We start from the raw sequence: 21,677 nt of genomic DNA, 5'->3' as shown, positions 1-21,677 counted from the left end.
CAGCCCACAGCTGTGAGCTTTAGTAAGGCTGGTTGTCAAAAATGGGGGGACCCATGCTGTTTTTTTTTTTATATTATTTATTTACATAATTAAAAAAACAGCGTGGGGACCCCTCTATTCTTGATAACCAGCCTTGCAGAAGCTGACAGCTGAGGGTTGCAGCTCCCAGCTGTGAGTTTTGTCTGTTTGGTTCAAGAAAATAGGGGGGAACCCATGTCGGGTTTTTCATTCATTTAGTTAGATCGCAGGTGGCAGCTGTGGAATACCCCAATCATCATCCGCTCCTGCTGTCACTTATTAGCAGCAGCAGGTGTCGGATGATGGGGTAAGAGTCCCAAAAGCCCCCACCTGCTGCCGTCGATCAGACATCATTCTCCTCTGCCTGTGCCAATCGCAGTCAGAGCAGGGGAGAATGATGAGTGCCGGCTTCAGCATCAGCCGCTGGGGAACAGTGTTTACTGTAGCACTTCTTCCCTGGCAGCCACCCGTGTGATACTGATGCATCACACGGACGGCATCCATGTTTTTCATTACATCTTTACATGGACCCTTTGACTTGAATGGGTCCATGAGATCCATGCAGCTGGACATTCTGTGAAAAAAAAAAGATATGTGCACAGACGCATTCATTTGAATGGGTCTACGTGTGTCAGGTACGTATGAAAACTGTCACCGGACGTACTGGAGATACTGACGTGTGAAAGAGGCCTAAGAGGTGCCTCTGTCCTTCACTCATTACCTGCAGAAATGTCACCTGTTTGAATTTGTTATCAGGATAAACGACACCTGTCCACAACCTCTCAAACAGTCACACTAAAACTCCACTATGGTGAAGACCAAAGAGCTGTCAATGGACACCCGAAACAAAATTGTAGCCCTGCACCAGGCTGGGAAGACCGAACCTGAAATAGGCAAGAAGCTTGGTGTGATGAAATAAACTGTGGGAGAAATAATAAGAAAATGGAAGACATACAAGACCACTGATAATCTCCCTCGATCTGGGTCTCCACGCAAGATCACGCCCTGTGGGGTAAAAATGATTGCAAGAACGGTGAGTAAAAGTCCCAGAGCCACATGGGGGGACCTAGTGTAACACACTATGCTGCCAGGGACTCAGATCCTGCAGTGCAAGACGTGTCCCCCTGCTTAAGCCAGTACATGTACGGGTCCATCTGAAGTTTGCTAGAGAGCATTTGGATTATCCAGAAGAATATTGAGAGAATGTCTTTTGGTCTGATGAAACCAAAGTAGAACCGTTTGGTAGAAACAAAACTCATCGTATTTGGAGGACACAGAATGCTGAGTTGCATCCAAAGAACACTATACCTACCAACATCATACTTTGGGGCTGTTTCTCTGCAAAGGGACCAGGACGACTGATCCGTGTATATGAAAGAATGAATTGGGCCATGTATCGTAAGATTTGGAGTGCAAATCTCCTTCCATCAGCAAGGGCATTGAAGATGAAACGTGAATGAGTCTTTCAGCATGATAATGATCCCAAGCACACCAAAAGGGCAACAAAGGAGTGGCTTTGAAAGAAGCATATGAAGGTCCTGGAGTGGCCTATCCAGTCTCCAGATCCCAACCACATAGAAACCCTTTGGAGGGAGTTGAAAGTCTGGGTAACCCAGCGACAGGCCCAAAACATCACTGCTCTAGAGGAGATCTGCATGGAGGAATGGGCCAACATACCACCCACATTGTATGCCATCCTTGGGAAGACATACAGAAAATGTTTGACCTCTGTCATTGCGAACAAAGGATATATAACAAAATATTGAGATGAACTTTTGTTAATGACCAAATACTTATTTTCCACCATAATTTGCAAAATAAATCTTGCCAAATCAGACAAGCTGATTTTCTGGGTTTGTTTTCTCATTTTGACTCTCATAGTTGTGGTCTACCTATGATGTCAATTACAGACCTCTCTCATCTTTTTAAGAAGGGGGAACTTGCTCAATTGGTTGCTGACTAAATACTTTTCCCCACTGTGTATTATTGCTGAACTTTACTGCTGAATTCTATACCTACCTATAGCAATGTGTAGTTCTTTCATGCATGTTTGTTTGCCATTACTACTGTATGGCGCACCCTGATCAAATCTAAATTAAACCTGACATCAAAATTACCCAGCTTTACATCTATTTTTATTTTAAAATAACATGCACAAATGAGCTGAAAAATAATAAAAACAATACTAATGTTTTGACAGACATGAATCTTATTGATACCCGATTAACAGTCTTGAAAATGAGCTTTATTAATAATATTCACTTAATTTTGCTGCTCACATAGTATAGTATACTGGAATTGGAGAAGTCTATTATAGATCATTTAAAGAGGAACTGTCCCCTCCGCTGTCTGGTTGGTTTTACTGAATACTTGCTATCCCACAAAGTGACAATTTTTAATCTGTGTTGTGTCATTGCTCTGCTACTACTCTTATAAATTTGTAAAACTGTTGACAAAAGGGATGTATCTATACATAACGTGGTATGGTCGCCACTCGTTGGACAGTGTCAGAGTGTATAGGAGCACACCCCTATTAGGTGACGCCCACTTGCCAATTTTTTTTTCTAGATTTGTTTTGAGGAATAAGAAAGGAATAGTTCATTTCAGAGAAAACATTTATTATTTTATGTTTTTGGGGAATGCAATTATTTACTAAAATGTCAAAATGGACATGACAGGATGTCTTGAAGAGGTTATTGAAGATCACATTAACATTTTACATTTTTCCATGAAAATTCTATGCAAACGCTTGATTCCAAATTCCATATTACAGACTTTATTTTTTTTGCTGAATAAAATATTCATATTTTCTTAGTTTTAATAGCAAATTTTGAACCAGAAAAGCATTTTATAAAAATTTACCTAAACTTTTGCAGAAAAATGTTGTAAAACATTTTTTTTAATATATTTATTTAGTCTGTTTCTTTCTGATTGTGAAGAAAGTCGTCATGGAAATGATCGCCCTGACTTAAAGAAGCCATGCATTTGTATGAGATAGCAAGCTATTATTTCTCACAACTTCCCCATAACGATGAGAAGGAATCAGTCAGTCTTTCCTGGGAGATTGTTCGCTACCATCATATCAAAGTGTGGGGCAAGTTCCAAGGAAACCAATCATTAGATTCATGCTGCCCGGACCACGAGCAGCATGAACCTGAGCCTGGCTGCACGACTGCAGCCAGGTATGCTTTAGTCCGATGGCATTTCAGAGAAAACATAGAGCTCAATTCATCAAAGCTTTTATGTCAATATTTTTGAATAAAAAGCTTTGAAAAGTCACAACAGGTGATTGTGTTAAAATGATGTGACTTTTGGTGTTCCCCCACAATTTTTGTCCAGCTCCAAATGAGTGGGAGAAGTTAGAGCAGGATGAGAACACGGCGACCGCCACTCTCCAAATTCATGACGAGCGGCGGTGTTTGCAAAGCCACAAATCTTAGTCCAGCAGGGATTAGAGTAAGATTTGTGGTAACACACACAGAGGTGTACACCACTCATCCAGATTCTCCCTATTCATGAAGAGACGTACGCCAGTCGTCCTGTGCTCCTGATTCAGGAAGATCTTACATATTATAAGTATGTCAATCAAATATGGATAAAAAAAATTATAAAAAATGTCAAAAAGATATGTATATTTTGGCCCAAGGAAAAATTATTTTTTAAAATTTGAGGTTTCTACTACATTATTACGGTAGATACACTGGCTACTCGATTCTTAGCATCTAACCAGTAATGTGTAGACAATATTAGCAAATAGAACAATAAATTTCCTGTGTGAATTAGCTAAGAAATCAGTGATAACTGATGCAAATATTGTGTATAGGTATGTAATAGAACACATATCTTGCCATCATAGTTATAATAATATGTGATTGCCAATCATTCATGACTATTGTAACTTGCAAAAAGGCTCCAAGGATCATCATCATTGATATCCTGAAAACAAGTAAAGAAGAGGTCGCATGGAAAATACTGTGCTCTGAATCAACTCTAACAAAGTTTGCATAACTACTTGGGAACCGCCCATAGACTTTGAACTTCCATGGGGCAATCTGAATTCTACTCTGCAGTTATGTTCTTAAATATCACTGGATTGTAGACCAATTGCACACGTTTGTACACTGCTGGAGCAAAGAGTCGGTTGTCAAACGCTGCTGCGCTCTCCATAGAGGCAGAGATGGTTTATTACGCCTCTGCCTTCCCAATCCGTGTATTCAAAGTGCTGAACAAGCAAGCGGTACACAGCACATAGGAAGCACTAACAACACTTCCTCCTCCTGACCCAGTAGCCATGTAATCCCAGGATGTCGGAAAAGAAGTAGGAGACCCCGTCAGCTTTGCAATGCAGTCAGCTGTGTTCCACTTTAACTGAGATTATTATCCATCTTCAGTTAGAAGTGGAAAATCAGGTAACGAAATTTTAAAATGCCCTTATTTTTAACGTTATAGAGAACACAATATATAGTATAAATAAAAAATAAATAAATGAAAATGAATAAACAAATTAAAAACAGGTAAAATAAATCACAATAAAGCCACTGCTACTCCAAATAGTTATTAGCCCTGTGCCATCAAAAATTAACGTATCAGATATAAAAAAAAAATTTTATAGAAGGGGAACAAATTTGGAATTGCATTTTTAGTGGTCCTTTGCGATCATAAAAAAAGAGAAAAAGTGAAAAATTTATACATATTTCCTTCATTTTCCCACTGATATCACTCATATCAACAAAAAACAAACAAACAAGGAATGAAAATAACAAAAAAATTCAGCCTTGTGTGTGATGGAAAAGGATGAAAAAATTATATTGAATACCATTACAAAATATGTTTTTCCTGCTGTTTAGACTGCATGAATGAAAAAACTCGAACATGTGCCTGGTCACTGGTCAAAGTGACAATGATCTTTTGCCAGCAAAACATAATGGTGTCTACTCTCTGCGCATTCTTCTTGACCTCTGCAGCTTTCGATACTGTTAACCACCACCTCCTACTCTCTATGCTCCACTCAATCGTGATAAGGGACATTGCTCTTTCCTGATTCTCTTTCTATCTTTCTGACTGCTCCTTCAGTGTATTGTTCACTGGCTCCACTTCTTCTCCTCCTCACACTATTCAGGTCCCTCAGGGTTCAGTCCTCTGGCGGTCTTCTCTTCTATGAAAGGCCCCAAATGGACAGACCATCAGCAAATTTGGCTTTCAGCACCGTCTTTACGCTGATGATGCACAACTATACACGTCATCCCCTGACTTTAGTCCCCTGTACTACAGAACACCAGTCACTGTCTGTCTGCAGTTTCCAACATCATGTCCACTCTATCTGAAACTCAACCTTTCCAAAACTAAACTTCTTCTGCTCTCACTATCTACTTACCTCCCAAATACAGTTAGGTCCATATATATTTGGACAGAGACAACATTTTTCTAATTTTTGTTATAGACATTACCACAATGAATTTTAAACAAAACAATTCAGATGCAGTTGAAGTTCAGACTTTCAGCTTTCATTTGAGGGTATCCACATTAAAATTGGATGAAGGGTTTAGGAGTTTCAGCTCCTTAACATGTGCCACCCTGTTTTTAAAGGGACCAAAAGTAATTGGACAATTGACTCCAAGGCTATTTCATGGACAGGTGTGGGCAATCCCTTCGTTATGTCATTCTCAATTAAGCAGATAAAAGGCCTGGAGTTGATTTGAGGTGTAGTGCTTGCATCTGGAAGGTTTTGCTGTGAAGTAAACATGGGGTCAAAGGAGCTCTCCATCCAGGTGAAACAAGCCATCCTTAAGCTGCAAAAACAGAAAAAAACCATCCGAGAAATTGCTACAATATTAGGAGTGGCAAAATCTACAGTTTGGTACATCCTGAGAAAGAAAGAAAGCACTGGTGAATTCATCAATGCAAAAAGACCTGGGCGCCCACGGAAGACAACAGTGGTGGATGATCGCAGAATAATCTCCATGGTGAAGAGAAACCCCTTCACAACAGCCAACCAAGTGAGCAACACTCTCCAGGAGGTAGGCATATCAATATCCAAATCTACCATAAAGAGAAGACTGCATGAAAGTAAATACAGAGGGATCACTGCACGGTGTAAGCCACTCATAAGCATCAAGAATAAAAAGGCTAGACTGGACTTTGCTAAAAAACATCTAAAAAAGCCAGCACAGTTCTGGAAGAACATTCTTTGGACAGATGAAACCAAGATCAACCTCTGCCAGAATGATGGAAAGAGAAAAGTATGGCGAAGGCGTGGTACAGCTCATGGTCCAAAGCACACCACATCATCTGTAAAACACGGCGGAGGCAGTGTGATGGCTTGGGCATGCATGGCTGCCAGTGGCACTGGGTCACTAGTGTTTATTGATGATGTGACATAGGACAGAAGCAGCCGAATGAATTCTGAGGTATTCAGAGCCATACTGTGTGCTCAGATCCAGCGAAATGCAGCCAAACTGATTGGTTGTCATTTCATACTACAGATGGACAATGACCCAAAACATAAAGCCAAAGCAACCCAGGAGATTATTAAAGCAAAGAAGTGGAATATTCTTGAATGGCCAAGTCAGTCACCTGATCTCAACCCAATTGAGCATGCATTTCACTTGTTAAAGACTAAACTTCAGACAGAAAGGCCCACAAACAAACAGCAACTGAAAACCACTCCCATGAAGGTCTGTCAGAGGATCAAAAAGGAGGAAACACAGCGTCTGGTGATGTCCATGAGTTCAAGACTTCAGGCAGTCATTGCCAACAAAGGGTTTTCAACCAACTACTAAAAATGAACATTTTATTTAAAATTATTGAATCTGTCCAATTAATTTTGGTCCCTTTAAAAACCGGGTGGCACATGTGAAGGAGCTGAAACTCCTAAACCCTTCATCCAATTTTAATGTGGATACCCTCAAATGAAAGCTGAACGTCTGAACTTCAAGTGCATCTGAATTGTTTTGTTTAAAATTCATTGTGGTAATATCTATAACCAAAATTAGAAAAATGTTGTCTCTGTCCAAATATATATGGACCTAACTGTATGTGACATCTGCCTCCCCATGTGTGGCACCACAATAAAGTCTAGGCAGCAGGCGCGCTGTCTGGGTGTTATGTTTGACACAAATCTTTCCTTCACGTCCTATATACAATCTCTTGCCCGCTCCTGTCACTTGCGCCTGAAAAACATCTCTAGAATCCGTCCTTTCTCACCATGGAAACAACAACAGCCCTCACTGTCGCCCTGATTCATTCCAGCTGGACTACTGTAATCCTCTATTAGTTGGCCACCCCCTCACTCAATTTTCCCCTCTCCAGTCCATTCTTAAAGGGACACTGTCACCTGAATTTGGAGGGAACAATCTTCAGCCATGGAGGCGGGGTTTTTGGGTGTTTGATTCACCCTTTCCTTACCCGCTGGCTGCAATATTGGATTGAAGTTTATTCTCTGTCCTCCATAGTACATGCCTGCGCAAGGCAAGATTGCCTTGTGCAAGCATGTACTACGGGGGGCAGAGAATGAACTTCAATCCAATACTGCAGCCAGCATGCAGCCAGCGGGTAAGGAAAGGGTGAATCAAACACCCAAAAACCCCACCTCCATGGCTGAAGATTGTTCCCTCCAAATTCAGGTGACAGTGTGCCTTTAAAGCAGCAGTCAGGGTCATCTGTGTGGCTAATCAATACTCAGACCCTTCCGCTCTGTGCCAGTCATTGCACTGGCTGCCCATACATTAAAGGATACAATTTAAATTGTTTGATCTCACCCACAAAGCTCTCCACAGTGTGGCAACCCCCAACACTGCCTTCCTCATTTCTGTTTATTTGCATACCGGTTCTCTACGATCTGCAAGTGACATTCGACTAACATTCGCACTAATCCGTAACTCCCACTCCCAAGTTCAAGATTTCTCTCGAGTTGCACCAATTCTTTGGAATGCTCTACCCCAAGCAATTAGAACTAACCACAACTTACACAGTTTTACGCACTCACTGAAAACAAATCTGTTTAGGACAGCCTATCAAGTTCCCTAATCGAACACCTTTTTATATAAAGCCCATTCACTATTTCTCTGACCATAATTCTCCATCAAACTCCACCGCACCCAGTGGCACTACAAATATTGGCTGACTAGCTCGTGCAGTCTTTATCTATCCCCATTCCCTCAAGATGGCTGGCCCATCGTTGAAAATAAGCACCTGTACTTTGTGTCTCCTCCACCTCATTATAGAGTGTAAGCTCTGAAGAACAGGGTCATCATTATTTTTGCTTTAATGATTGTATTATGTTTAACTTGTTGGCGCTATATAAATAAATATTAGCATTATTATTATCATTGGCCAAAATTCAGGAATAGAGGTAAATCGCTCTGTGCTGAACTGGTTAAAAATCATCGCACTCCATGAACGAGTGTTTTTCTCATTCTTCAGGTGATTGCCAACCTGTTTAGCATGACTAATAATCCGTTTTAGTGGGCTTTATGCATTGATACAAATTATTGATCTAAAAAGCAAAGACGTAACAAAACAGATATAAATTCCAAATGTAAATATGGGAAAAGCAACTGACATCTACTATGTGAATACCGTCCATGCAACTGAATTATTTTTGTCAATTTAAAAGGAAAGTTATCTAACCTACGCTCATGTTGCATTATGAATCCACAACATCATCTGAAAACATGGAAAATACAGTTGAACCAGCATCATTTAATTAAACACTCCAATTTGCAGGAAGATTTTTATTTTGCAAATTAATTACATTTTGTATAAATGGAGGAAAAGGAAAATTATTGGATTCAATTGGAATTGCATCTTGAAAACATAGGTCCCATACTGTACTACCCACAACAAATGTGAATTAACCGATCTTGTTCTACAACAGACAGAAAAATGTAGATGCTCAGTATGGCAATTGAGTCGGTATATAAATGTTGCATAAAATAAGTAAAAGAATTTATATTTATAGACCTAATCTTACAATTTTTATTATTTTTGCATCTTGTTTGGTGCATTTAACTCATCTGCTGTGCAACCTATTTATTTATCACTTGAGCAAATATTTGGAGCCAATTGCACCATTCACATCAGTTTTTGGATTGAAAAGTAGATGCAGTTTACTTCTTAGCCAGAATTTAGACACATTTAAAAAATGCAACTTTTTGCAAACAACAAGTGGCAAATATGGAAAAATTCATTGTAACTTTATTCCACAAAGTCTCCGGCATAGAAAAAGTGCCATCATTTTAGCCAGTTCATTGGCGAACCTTTAACTTGGATAAAATTATGCCCCTTTTAATAAATGTGGGTTATAAATAATTACAGAATTTAGTTATTTGGTAACTAGGTTGATCCTTCAAGCTCAAACTGAAGCTAAGTTCACATGAACATATTTTTGGTCTGTTAAAAAACAGAAAGATCGTGGACAACACTCAGAACAATGTTATTCAATGGGGCAGTGGAGATGAACATTTTTTTCATGGACCAAATCGGTAAAAAAAAAAATCTATGTGTTGGATGAGATTCTCCCATTCAAGACTATGGGTGCACAAGAAAAATTGTATTCCGTACGGAGCCAAAGTACAGCATCTGATGTATATGGATACATTGTGATTCTTTAGCATAGAAAACTGTATTTAGTCTTGTACATTTTTAATAACTGCTAATGAATAAACATGTACTTTTTATAGATTACATAAGGATGAATAAATGAGAAAAAAATTGTTTGAATTCTGTGGATGAAGCCTAGACTATTTTTTATACGATCGTGTGAACCTACGCATACTCTGATTCACCTGTATGATCCCCCAAGAAGATGAAAGAAAACTCCCTGGCCAAATGTTACCACACAGGACTGACTCATAATCACCCTAGATAAAATGAGCAGCATTTACTGCTTTATTAGTTACTCAATTCCATCATTTTTTTAAAATATTTTTATTATTACAATTTTTTGCTGTACATTAAGCTGTAAATCTGGGTGTCACGTAATCATCATAATATACTATGGAAATGCACACAGAACAGTTTTGCAAATTGCTGATAACAGGATTATTCCTGTGACATAGACTAAGAAAACCAGGGGAATTTAAATTTCCCAACAATTACTTTGTATAAACGTCACAAAGCTATAGCCAGCTAATTCTGAAAATTTAGAGTGTGCAGATTGTATGAAAACTAAAGTGAAACAGTCTGTAGTTTGATGGTGAAGTGCACGGAAGCTATAGGAAATTACAAATATTCCCTGTTGTCCTGGGCTATTGTTGATTGTTCTAAGATCTTTCACGAGCGTTTCCATCAAACCACTATATTTTAGGTAATTGTAAAAATATATACACATAATTACTGGTGAGATCAAATGAGCAATGTTCCAGTATTCGTGACATTATATACAGGAAATGATAAACAGCATAAAGATATACAAAAAAAACCTTCAGACACGGTAAAAAAAGTTCGAAAGAAAGACTTTGCTTTACTTCTGGACTTCTAATCCAACCACTTCCTAAACCTCAACCTGGCACTTCTTCTCGAGAAAAACTTCAGACCCCACAATACATAGATGCAAAATGAATGCATCTGGAAATAATTTTGCAGAAAGCTATGTTTCTATTCAGATGTTAAAGAAATACAACTTACCACGGAAAAAGCCATTTGTAAATGCAGCAAACTGGTCAAAGGGATGACTGGACTCCATGCTGGTGGCCTACTTGAAGGCGACAGTTTATTCCTTGTGGTTTAGACTGAACAGGCAGAAAGAAGAGGAAAAAAAATAATTCAATAGAATACAAGAGGCAGTTCCCCAAAGACATTGAGTGTCTGTGAGTTTGTATGGCCACAGGAATGTGCAACCACTAATCTGCAGCATGATTTTTTTCTACAGAACACAGACATGGATGTTAAAGTATAGAAAGAGGCAGGAGGGGAATGATCAAGTATGAGGAGCATATGAAATAAAAAACAGTACCTTTTTTCCCTCAAACAAATAGGTTGGTCTGATAATATTAGATGTGGTGCTAAAGGTTGCAGACAGTGTTAAGATTTCAACGCTGCTCTGACTGTGGTAATGTGGTTGTGTGTAGAAGGCCTCAAAGGGTTCTAAGTCAACTGGAAAAAAAAGACAAAACAGTCATTTACTGAGCAGTGAGGGGATGATCACCTGATCTTTGATGTCAACAGCCGTGTACAATTTTTGTGGCTTTCTCTCAGTTTTTTTGATTGGGGCTGATCTGACTAACTGCGCGTGGAGGAAGAATTCAATTTTATGTCACATAATGCTGCTTTCTAAATGAGATAGTAAGTTAACCTATAGAAAGATGTGATTTAAAGACTATATTTGAGGTTCTCAAAAAATATACGTCATTAAAGAAGAATTGCCTTAACTTTTTTATCCTATTTAATAAATTGCAATCACCATCTTATATAGCACTGTGTACTTACAATTGGTCATTTTTAATGATGAGCGAGTATACTCGTTGCTCGGGTTTTCCCGAGCACGCTCGGGTGGTCTCCGAATATTTGTTAGTAGGGTTGAGCGACTTTTAGTTTTTTAGGGTCGAGTCGGGTTTCGCGAAACCCGACTATCTCAACAGTCGAGTCGAGTGGAATCGGCCGATTATCGTGAAAAGTCGGGGATCGACCAAAACACGAAACCCAATGCAAGTCAATGGGGGAGCATAGTCGGCAGTGAGTGAAGGCCAGGAAAACATGTACAGTGGCCATTTTAATGGCAAAAACATCCATTCTTGTTACTGAAGCTTGTCAATCTTAATTTACCTTATAATAATAGTAAGGCATTGGAAATTAAGGGTCATTTGGCTAAAGTTGTGGGGGGTAGGGCTGGTTCAAGTATTTAGTGGGCCCAGGAAATGTGGACCACGTTACGGCAGTGGAGCAGGGAGAGGTAAGTATTTAAACTTTGCAAGTGCTGTGATCCTGAGCAAACAGGGGGGGACCAGTCGTTGGCATTGGCACTGGCACAGGGCCCCTCAAAGTACGGTGGTGTGTTTGCACGGCGGGGGCGCCTCCCACCGGCAGCGACACTTTTGCGTACTATGAGGGGCCCTGTGCCAGTGACGTCGCCAACGAGTATTCCTCCCCCACCTGATGAAGGAACCTGCACTTTCATCTGCACCTTCCTCTTTGTCCCCGTGTAAGGTGGTATGGTATGCGGGAAGAGGAACCTGACTTTCAGCAGGGTCACAATCTTGCTGTGTAGCGTGCATGGGGAATGTTGCGTTATGGGTCAATGTACCAGCAGACTCATCTATCACTGGCTGGGCAATGGGCAGGATGAGGAGGAAACACAGATATAGGCCCAAAAAATAAAGTGGGCTAAATGCAGTTCAAAATTGGTAACAGGACTAACCAGGGGGCATTGCAGTGGAGGACAACTGTAATGAGAGGCTGACACAGAGAGTAGGCCCAAATCAGTAAGTAGTCTAAATGCAGTTCAAAATTGGCAATAGTAGTAAACAGGTGGCACAGCTTTGTTCAGTGGAGGAGAACAGCAAGGAGCGGCAGACACCGATAGTAGGCCCCAACTCAACTAGTAGGCCAAATGCAGTTGTTCCATTTAACAACTATTTAACAAGAGCCTGAAGATAAAAGCTCAGGAAAGGCAACCTGGAGAACACCTTGGAGCGGAAGACACCGTCTCTACAACCCAGACCCAACTTGTAGGCCTAATGCAGTGTTGTTTCAACAACTACTGAATGAGAGCTAGAAGATCGAAGCTATGGACAGGCAACCTGGAGAACACCTTGGAGCGGCAGACACCGTCTCTACAACCCAGACCCAACTTGTAGGCCTAATGCAGTGTTGTTTCAACAACTACTGAACGAGAGCTAGAAGATCGAAGCTATGGAGAGGCAACCTAGAGAACACCTTGGAGCGGAAGACACCGTCTCTACAACCCAGACCCAACTTGTAGGCCTAATGCAGTGTTGTTTCAACAACTACTGAACAAGAGCTAGAAGATCGAAGCTATGGAGAGGCAACCTGGAGAACACCTTGGAGCGGCAGACACCGTCTCTACAACCCAGACCCAACTTGTAGGCCTAATGCAGTGTTGTTTCAACAACTACTGAACGAGAGCTAGAAGATCAAAGCTATGGATAGGCAACCTGGAGAACACCTTGGAGCGGCAGACACCGTCTCTACAACCCAGACCCAACTTTTAGGCCTAATGCAGTGTTGTTTCAACAACTACTGAACGATAGCTAGAAGATCGAAGCTATGGAGAGGCAACCTGGAGAACACCTTGGAGCGGCAGACACCGTCTCTACAACCCAGACCCAACTTGTAGGCCTAATGCAGTGTTGTTTCAACAACAACTGAACGAGAGCTAGAAGATCGAAGCTATGGAGAGGCAACCTGGAGAACACCTTGGAGCGGCAGAACCCGTCTCTACAACCCAGACCCAACTTGTAGGCCTAATGCAGTGTTGTTTCAACAACTACTGAACGAGAGCTAGAAGATCGAAGCTATGGAGAGGCAACCTGGAGAACACCTTGGAGCGGAAGACACCGTCTCTACAACCCAGACCCAACTTGTAGGCCTAATGCAGTGTTGTTTCAACAACTACTGAACGAGAGCTAGAAGATCGAAGCTATGGAGAGGCAACCTGGAGAACACCTTGGAGCGGAAGACACCGTCTCTACAACCCAGACCCAACTTGTAGGCCTAATGCAGTGTTGTTTCAACAAATACTGAACGAGAGCTAGAAGATCGAAGCTATGGAGAGGCAACCTGGAGAACACCTTGGAGCAGCAGACACCGTCTCAACAACCCAGACCCAACTTGTAGGCCTAATGCAGTGTTGTTTCAACAACTACTGAACGAGAGCTAGAAGATCAAAGCTATGGAGAGGCAACCTGGAGAACACCTTGGAGCGGAAGACACCGTCTCTACAACCCAGACCCAACTTGTAGGCCTAATGCAGTGTTGTTTCAACAACTACTGGACGAGAGCTAGAAGATCAAAGCTATGGAGAGGCAACCTGGAGAACACCTTGGAGCGGCAGACACCGTCTCTACAACCCAGACCCAACTTGTAGGCCTAATGCAGTGTTGTTTCAACAACTACTGAACGAGAGCTAGAAGATCGAAGCTATGGAGAGGCAACCTGGAGAACACCTTGGAGCGGCAGACACCGTCTCTACAACCCAGACCCAACTTTTAGGCCTAACGCAGTGTTGTTTCAACAACTACTGAATGAGAGCTAGAAGATCGAAGCTATGGAGAGGCAACCTGGAGAACACCTTGGAGCGGCAGACACCGTCTCTACAACCCAGACCCAACTTGTAGGCCTAATGCAGTGTTGTTTCAACAACTACTGAACGAGAGCTAGAAGATCGAAGCTATGGAGAGGCAACCTGGAGAACACCTTGGAGCGGCAGACACCGTTAGTAGGCCCTACCGAAGTAGTAGCCCCAATGCAGTTTTCAAATTCCTATAGGCTGAAAACCAGACTATTGACGCTCAGATTTTTCAGAGGAGGACAGCTGTATTGAGTGGCGCAGACAGACACAGGTAGTAGGCGTTAAACAAAAAATTTGGCTCAATGCAGTTTAGAAAAGGTTACAGGAGTACACAGGCAGCATTGCTCTGGTCAGAGAAGGACAATTTCAATTATGGACCGCAGACAGACTTAGTACGCCTACAATTAAAAAAAGGATGCTCTATGCAATTTAAAATAGGTTCCAGGGGAACACGGACAGCATTGGTCTGGTCAGTGGAGGACTATAAGAAGGAGGGACCGCAGACAGGCTTAGTATGCCTAACATAACAAAAGCAGGCTGTAGGCACTTTAAAATAGGTTCCAGGGGTACACGGGCAGCATTGGTCTGGTCAGTGGAGGACTATTGGAAGGAGGGACCGCAGACAGGCTTAGTAGGCCTAACATAACAAAAGTAGGCTGTAGGCACTTTAAAATAGGTTCCAGGGGTACACGGGCAGCATTGGTCTGGTCAGTGGAGTACTATTGGAAGGAGAGACCGCATACAGGCTTAGTAGGCCTAACATAACAAAAGTTGGCTGTAGGCACTTTAAAATAGGTTCCAGGGGTACACGGGCAGCAGTGGTGTGGTCAGTGGAGGACTATTGGAAGGAGGGACCGCAGACAGGCTTAGTAGGCCTAACATAACAAAAGTAGGCTGTAGGCACTTTATAATAGGTTCCAGTGGAACACGGGCAGAATTGGTCTGGTCAGTGGAGGACTATTGGAAGGAGGGACAGCAGACAGGCTTATTAGGCCTAACATAACAAAAGTTGGCTGTAGGCACTTTAAAATAGCTTCCAGGGGTACACGGGCAGCAGTGGTATGGTCAGTGGAGGACAATTGGAAGGAGGGACCGCAGACAGGCTTAGTAGGCCTAACATAACAAAGTAGGCTGTAGGCACTTTAAAATAGCTTCCAGGGGTACACGGGCAGCATTGGGCTGGTCAGTGGAGGACTATTGGAAGGAGGGACCGCAGACAGGCTTAGTAGGCCTAACATAACAAAAGTTGGCTGTAGGCACTTTAAAATAGGTTCCAGGGGTACACGGGCAGCAGTGGTGTGGTCAGTGGACGACTATTGGAAGGAGGGACCGCAGACAGGCTTAGTAGGCCTAACATAACAAAAGTTGGCTGTAGGCACTTTAAAATAGGTTCCAGGGGTACACGGGCAGCAGTGGTATGGTCAGTGGAGGACAATTGGAAGGAGGGACCGCAGACAGGCTTAGTAGGCCTAACATAACAAAGTAGGCTGTAGGCACTTTAAAATAGCTTCCAGGGGTACACGGGCAGCATTGGGCTGGTCAGTGGAGGACTATTGGAAGGAGGGACCGCAGACAGGCTTAGTAGGCCTAACATAACAAAAGTAGGCTGTAGGCACTTTAAAATAGCTTCCAGGGGTACACGGGCAGCATTTGTCTGGTCAGTGGAGGACTATTGGAAGGAGGGACCGCAGACAGGCTTAGTAGGCCTAACATAACAAAAGTTGGCTGTAGGCACTTTAAAATAGGTTCCAGGGGTACACGGGCAGCAGTGGTGTGGTCAGTGGAGGACTATTGGAAGGAGGGACCGCAGACAGGCTTAGTAGGCCTAACATAACAAAAGTAGGCTCTATGCATTTGGAATTATCTTGCAGGGGTACACGGGCAGCCGTGGTGTGGTCAGTGGAGGACTATTGGAAGGATGGACCGCATACAGGCTTAGTAGGCCTAACATAACAAAAGTTGGCTGTAGGCACTTTAAAATAGGTTCCAGGGGTACACGGGCAGCAGTGATGTGGTCAGTGGAGGACTATTGGAAGGAGGGACCGCAGACAGGCTTAGTAGGCCTAACATAACAAAAGTAGGCTCTATGCACTTGGAATTATCTTGCAGGGGTTCACAGGCAGCATTGGTGTTGTCAGTGGAGGCCGATTGTAAAGAGTGTCTGACAGTTAGTACTCCCAAAAAATAAATAGATGTTAATGTCTCGCAATACAACAAAACCAAAAAACCAAAGGGTGGCAAACTTAGGTATAGGGGTGGGCTCCTCTGCTGTGTTTCTGACCTAGTAATTTGGTGCAAAGTATTTACTGGTGTAAATATAGGACACTGCCCCAGACTATTTTAAGTAGCATCATACATGTCAACACATTGGTATTGTCAGTGCCAGGCATTGAAGGATGTCAGCGCATAGACTAAACATTGGTGGAGCTGTGAGAGATGATTTTGCAAATCGTAGAGCACTGTTTGAGCTGGGGGGGAAACTGTCTTGTGGCCGGCGGTGCAGGCCCAGGGCCCCTCATGTTACAACGGTGTGTCTGACGTTGGTTGCGCGCCACCACCGCCAGAGACACTTTATTGTACTATGAGGGACCTAGTGGCAGTGCCGTCGACCAAAAGTGTGCACACGCACCTCTTCAGACAAACGGCACTCTCACGGGTGCTTGCGCCAAGTGGCGAGACCACGGCCTCGTGGGGGGAGTTTGGCCATTTAGGGAGGTGTAAACATGTCATATGCTGGACAAACAGCTGCTGCAACTTACGAGATTGGAAAACTCAGTCAGAGCAGTCCACAAGCAAGACCTTTTCATTGGAAAGCTAGGTGTCAGCCGGGAAAGGTGGGGCAAAATAATTTGAAATCCAGTAGTGGTTCATTTTAATGAAGGTTAGATCATCAACATTTTGGGTAGCCAGACGAGTCCTTTTTTCGGTTAATATTGAACCAGCAGCACTGAATACTCTTTCTGATAGCACACTAGCTGCTGGGCAAGTAAGCTCCTGCAATGCATATTCTGCCAATTCTGGCCAGGTGTCTAATTTGGATACCCAGTAATCAAATGGGAATGACGGTTGAGGGAGAACATCGATAAGGGATGAAAAATAGTTAGTAACTATACTGGACAAATGTTGTCTCCTGTCACTTTGAATTGATGCTGCAGTACCTGTCCTGTCTGCAGTCATAGCAAAATCACTCCACAACCTGGTCAGAAAACCCCTCTGTCCGACGCCACTTCTGATTTGTGCACCTCTAACACCTCTGGTCTGCTGCCCCCTGCAGCTCGTGTGAGAACGATCACCGGCGCTGTGTGCTGGGAATGCCTGAATCAAACGGTCAACAAGAGTTGATTGTTTGGTTGCTAATATTAGTTCTAAGTTCTCATGTGGCATAATATTTAGCAATTTGCCTTTATAGCGAGGATCAAGGAGGCAGTCCAACCAGTAATCGTCATCGGTCATCATTTTAGTAATGCGTGTGTCCCTTTTGAGGATACGTAAGGCATAATCTGCCATGTGGGCCAAAGTTCCAGTTGTCAAATCTGCGGTTGTGCTGGGTTGAGGGGCAGTTTCAGGCAAATATACGTCACTTGTGTCCCTCAAAAAACCAGAACCCGGCCTTGCCACGCCACCAATTTCCAGTGGCCCCAGAGAAGCTTCCTCATTAAAAAAATACTCATCCCCATCATCCTCCTCCTCCTGTTCGCCCGCTACCTCATCCTGTACACTGCCCTGACCAGACAATGGCTGACTGTCATCAAGGCTTTCCTCTTCCTCTGCTGCAGACACCTGCTCCTTTATGTGCGTCAAACTTTGCATCAGCAGACGCATTAGGGGGATGCTCATGCATATTATGGCGTTGTCTGCACTTACCAGCCATGTGCATTCCTCAAAACACTGAAGGACTTGACGCATGTCTTGTACCTTCGACCACTGCACACCTGACAACTCCATGTCTGCCATGCTACTGCCTGCCCGTGTATGTATATCCTCCCACAAATACATAACAGCCCGCCTCTGTTCGCACAGTCTCTGAAGCATGTGCAGTGTTGAGTTCCACCTTGTTGCAACGTCGATGATTAGGCGATGCTGGGGAAGGTTCAAAGACCGATGATAGGTCTGCATACGGCTGGAGTGTACGGGCGAACGGCAGATATGCGAGCAAAGTCCGCACACTATGAGGAGCAGGTCGGATAACCCCGGATAACTTTTCAGGAAGCACTGCACCACCAGGTTTAAGGTGTGAGCCAGGCAAGGAATGTGTTTCAGTTGGGAAAGGGCGATGGCAGCCATGAAATTCCTTCCGTTATCACTCACTACGTTGCCTGCCTCAAGATCTACAGTGCCCAGCCACGACTGCGTTTCTTTCTGCAAGAACTCGGACAGAACTTCCGCGGTGTGTCTATTGTCGCCCAAACACTTCATAGCCAATACAGCCTGCTGACGCTTGCCAGTAGCTGCCCCATAATGGGACACCTGGTGTGCAACAGTGGCAGCTGCGGATGGAGTGGTTGTACCACTGCGGTCTGTGGACGAGCTCTCGCTTCTGCAGAAGGACGAGGAGGGGGGGGGGCGAACGCCTACAGCCAACTGTTTCCTAGACCGTGGGCTAGGCAGAACTGTCCCAATATTGCTGTCCCCTGTGGACCCTGCATCCACCACATTCACCCAGTGTGCCGTGATGGACACGTAACGTCCCTGGCCATGCCTACTGGTCCATGCATCTGTTGTCAGGTGCACCTTTCTACTCACAGATTGCCTAAGTGCATGGACGATGCGCTCTTTAACATGCTGTTGGTGGGCTGGGATGACTTTTCTCAAAAAGAAGTGTCGACTGGGTATCTCGTAGCGTGGTTCAGCGTAGTCCATCAGGGCTTTGAAAGCGTCGCTTTCAACTAACCGGTAGTTAGTCTAGCTATGTGGGCGTTAAAACCCTGTGTACGCGGATGCGAGGATGAGTACTTCCTTTTTCTAATGAGAGTCTCATGTAGGGTGAGCTGAACTGGAGAGCTGGAGATCGTGGAACTAGCTGGGGTGCCGGTGGACATGGCAGACTGAGAGACGGTTGGAGACGGTATTCTTGCCGGTGCCCTAGATGCAGTGTTTCCTACTACAAAACTGGTGATTCCCTGACCCTGACTGCTTTGGCCTGACAACAAAACCTGCACAGATACTGCAGGTGGTGCGGAAAATGGTGGCCTTACAGTGACGGAAGGGATGTAGCGTTGCTGACTAGCTTCATTGGCCGAGGGTGCTACAACCTTAAGGGACGTTTGGTAGTTAGTCCAGGCTTGCAAATGCATGGTGGTTAAATGTCTATGCATGCAACTTGTATTTAGACTTTTCAGATTCTGACCTCTGCTTAAGGTAGTTGAACATTTTTGACAGATGACTTTGCACTGATCAATTGGATGTTGTTTTAAAAAAATGCCAGACTGCACTCTTTCTAGCATCGGATACCTTTTCAGGCATTGCAGACTGAGCTTCTTTAACCGGATGGCCACGCTGTCCTCCAACTGGTTTTGGCTTTGCCACGCATTTTGGGCTAGATACAGGCCCGGCAGATGGAACCTGTTGTGATGTTGATGCCTGCTGCGGCCCCTCCTCCTCCGCTTCAGAACTACTGCCGCCTGCACCCTGTTTCCCCAATGGCTGCCAATCGGGGTCAAAAACTGGGTCATCTATGACCTCCTCTTCTATCTCGTGTGCAACTTCGTCTGTGTCACCATGTAAGCCGGTGGTATAGCATTCATGACGGGGCACCATAGTCTCATCAGGGTCTGATTCTGGATCAGTACACTGCGAGGGCAATGTTGTGGTCTGAGTCAAAGGAACAGCATAGTAATCTGGCTGTGGCTGTGCATCTGTGCACTCCATGTCCGATTCAACTTGTAATGGGCATGGCCTGTTAACTGTTTCACTTTCTAACCCAGGAACAGTATGTGTAAAGAGCTCTATGGAGTAACCCATTGTGTCGCCTGACGCATCCTTCTCTGTTGTTGTTTTTGCTGAACAGGACAATGGAGCGACTTGTCCCTGAGCGTGAACATCCACTAACGACGCCCTGCTTTTACATTTACCAGTTTCAGAAGAGGAGGCAAAAGAGCTGGAGGCTGAGTCAGCAAGGAAAGCCAAAACTTGCTCTTGCTGCTCCGGCTTTAAAAGCGGTTTTCCTAAAAAGGGAGCGTTCGAGGCCTTGTGTAGCCAGACGACGAACCTGGCTCCACAGCTCGAGACTTAGGTGCTATATTGTTTTTCCCACGACCACATGATGCTCCACCACCACTACCATCATTACCAGCTGGCAATGGACGCCCACGGCCACGACCTCTTCCACCAGACTTCTTCATTGTTTTAAAAACGTAACCAAAGTAACGGTATTTGTTACTGTAAAACAACTTACAAGGTGAACTCAAACTTCTGTAGGATTTAGATATCCCTTTATAGGTGGGTGAGACTGCAAGGAAAATCAGGCACAATGTTACACACTCGGTTTTCTGTGGCACAAAATGAGACAGATGCCACACACGCAGGACTGGCACTGAAGCACAAATGCCAATATTAATCTCCCACTATTTTTTTTTTTCAGGGAGAATTTAAAAAACAAAAAACAAAAAAACAAACACTAGGCTTTCTGTGGCCCACAATTTGAGAGAGATGGCACACACGACTGGCACAGAAGCACAAATGCCAATATTAATCTCCCACTATTTTTTTTTTTTCAGGGAGAATTTAAAAAACAAAAAACAAAAAAACAAACACTAGGCTTTCTGTGGCCCACAATTTGAGAGAGATGGCACACACGACTGGCACAGAAGCACAAATGCCAATATTAATCTCCCACTATTTATTTTTTTTCAGGGAGAGTTTAAACCGCCCCAAAAAACAGTCACTAGGCTTTCTGTGGCCCACAATTTGAGAGAGATGGCACACACGACTGGCACAGAAGCACAAATGCCAATATTAATCTCCCACAATTTTTTTTTTATTTTTTCAGGGAGAATTTAAAAACCAAAAAAAAAAAAAAAAACAGACACTAGGCTTTCTGTGGCCCACAATTTGAGAGAGATGGCACACAAGACTGGCACAGAAGCACAAATGCCAATATTAATCTCCCACTATTTATTTTTTTTCAGGGAGAGTTTAAACCCCCCCAAAAAACAGTCACTAGGCTTTCTGTGGCCCACAATTTGAGAGAGATGGCACACACGACTGGCACAGAAGCACAAATGCCAATATTAATCTCCCGCTATTTATTTTTTTTCAGGGAGAATTTAAAAAACAAAATAAAAAAAGCAGACACTAGGCTTTCTGTGGCCCACAATTTGAGAGAGATGGCACACACGACTGGCACAGAAGCACAAATGCCAATATTAATCTCCCACTATTTATTTTTTTTCAGGGAGAATTTAAAAAACAA

General features: G+C 43.4%; 1 long non-coding RNA gene across 1 annotated transcript; it reads right to left on the bottom strand.

The window, feature by feature from the left end:
• Positions 1-8,783: 8,783 nt before the first annotated feature.
• Positions 8,784-11,065, bottom strand: LOC138672127 (uncharacterized). Its single transcript, XR_011319593.1, has 3 exons — positions 10,973-11,065; positions 10,645-10,748; positions 8,784-8,884 (listed from the first exon to the last, which is right to left on the bottom strand). It is a non-coding gene; the product is annotated as an uncharacterized lncRNA (long non-coding RNA).
• Between the last annotated feature and the right edge of the window lie 10,612 nt (positions 11,066-21,677).

The sequence above is a fragment of the Ranitomeya imitator genome, chromosome 3, assembly GCF_032444005.1.
Source record: "Ranitomeya imitator isolate aRanImi1 chromosome 3, aRanImi1.pri, whole genome shotgun sequence".
NCBI classification, from domain to species: Eukaryota; Metazoa; Chordata; class Amphibia; order Anura; family Dendrobatidae; genus Ranitomeya; species Ranitomeya imitator.
Note: the sequence above shows the minus strand (reverse complement) of the source record. Positions and strands in the feature narration are given on the sequence as shown.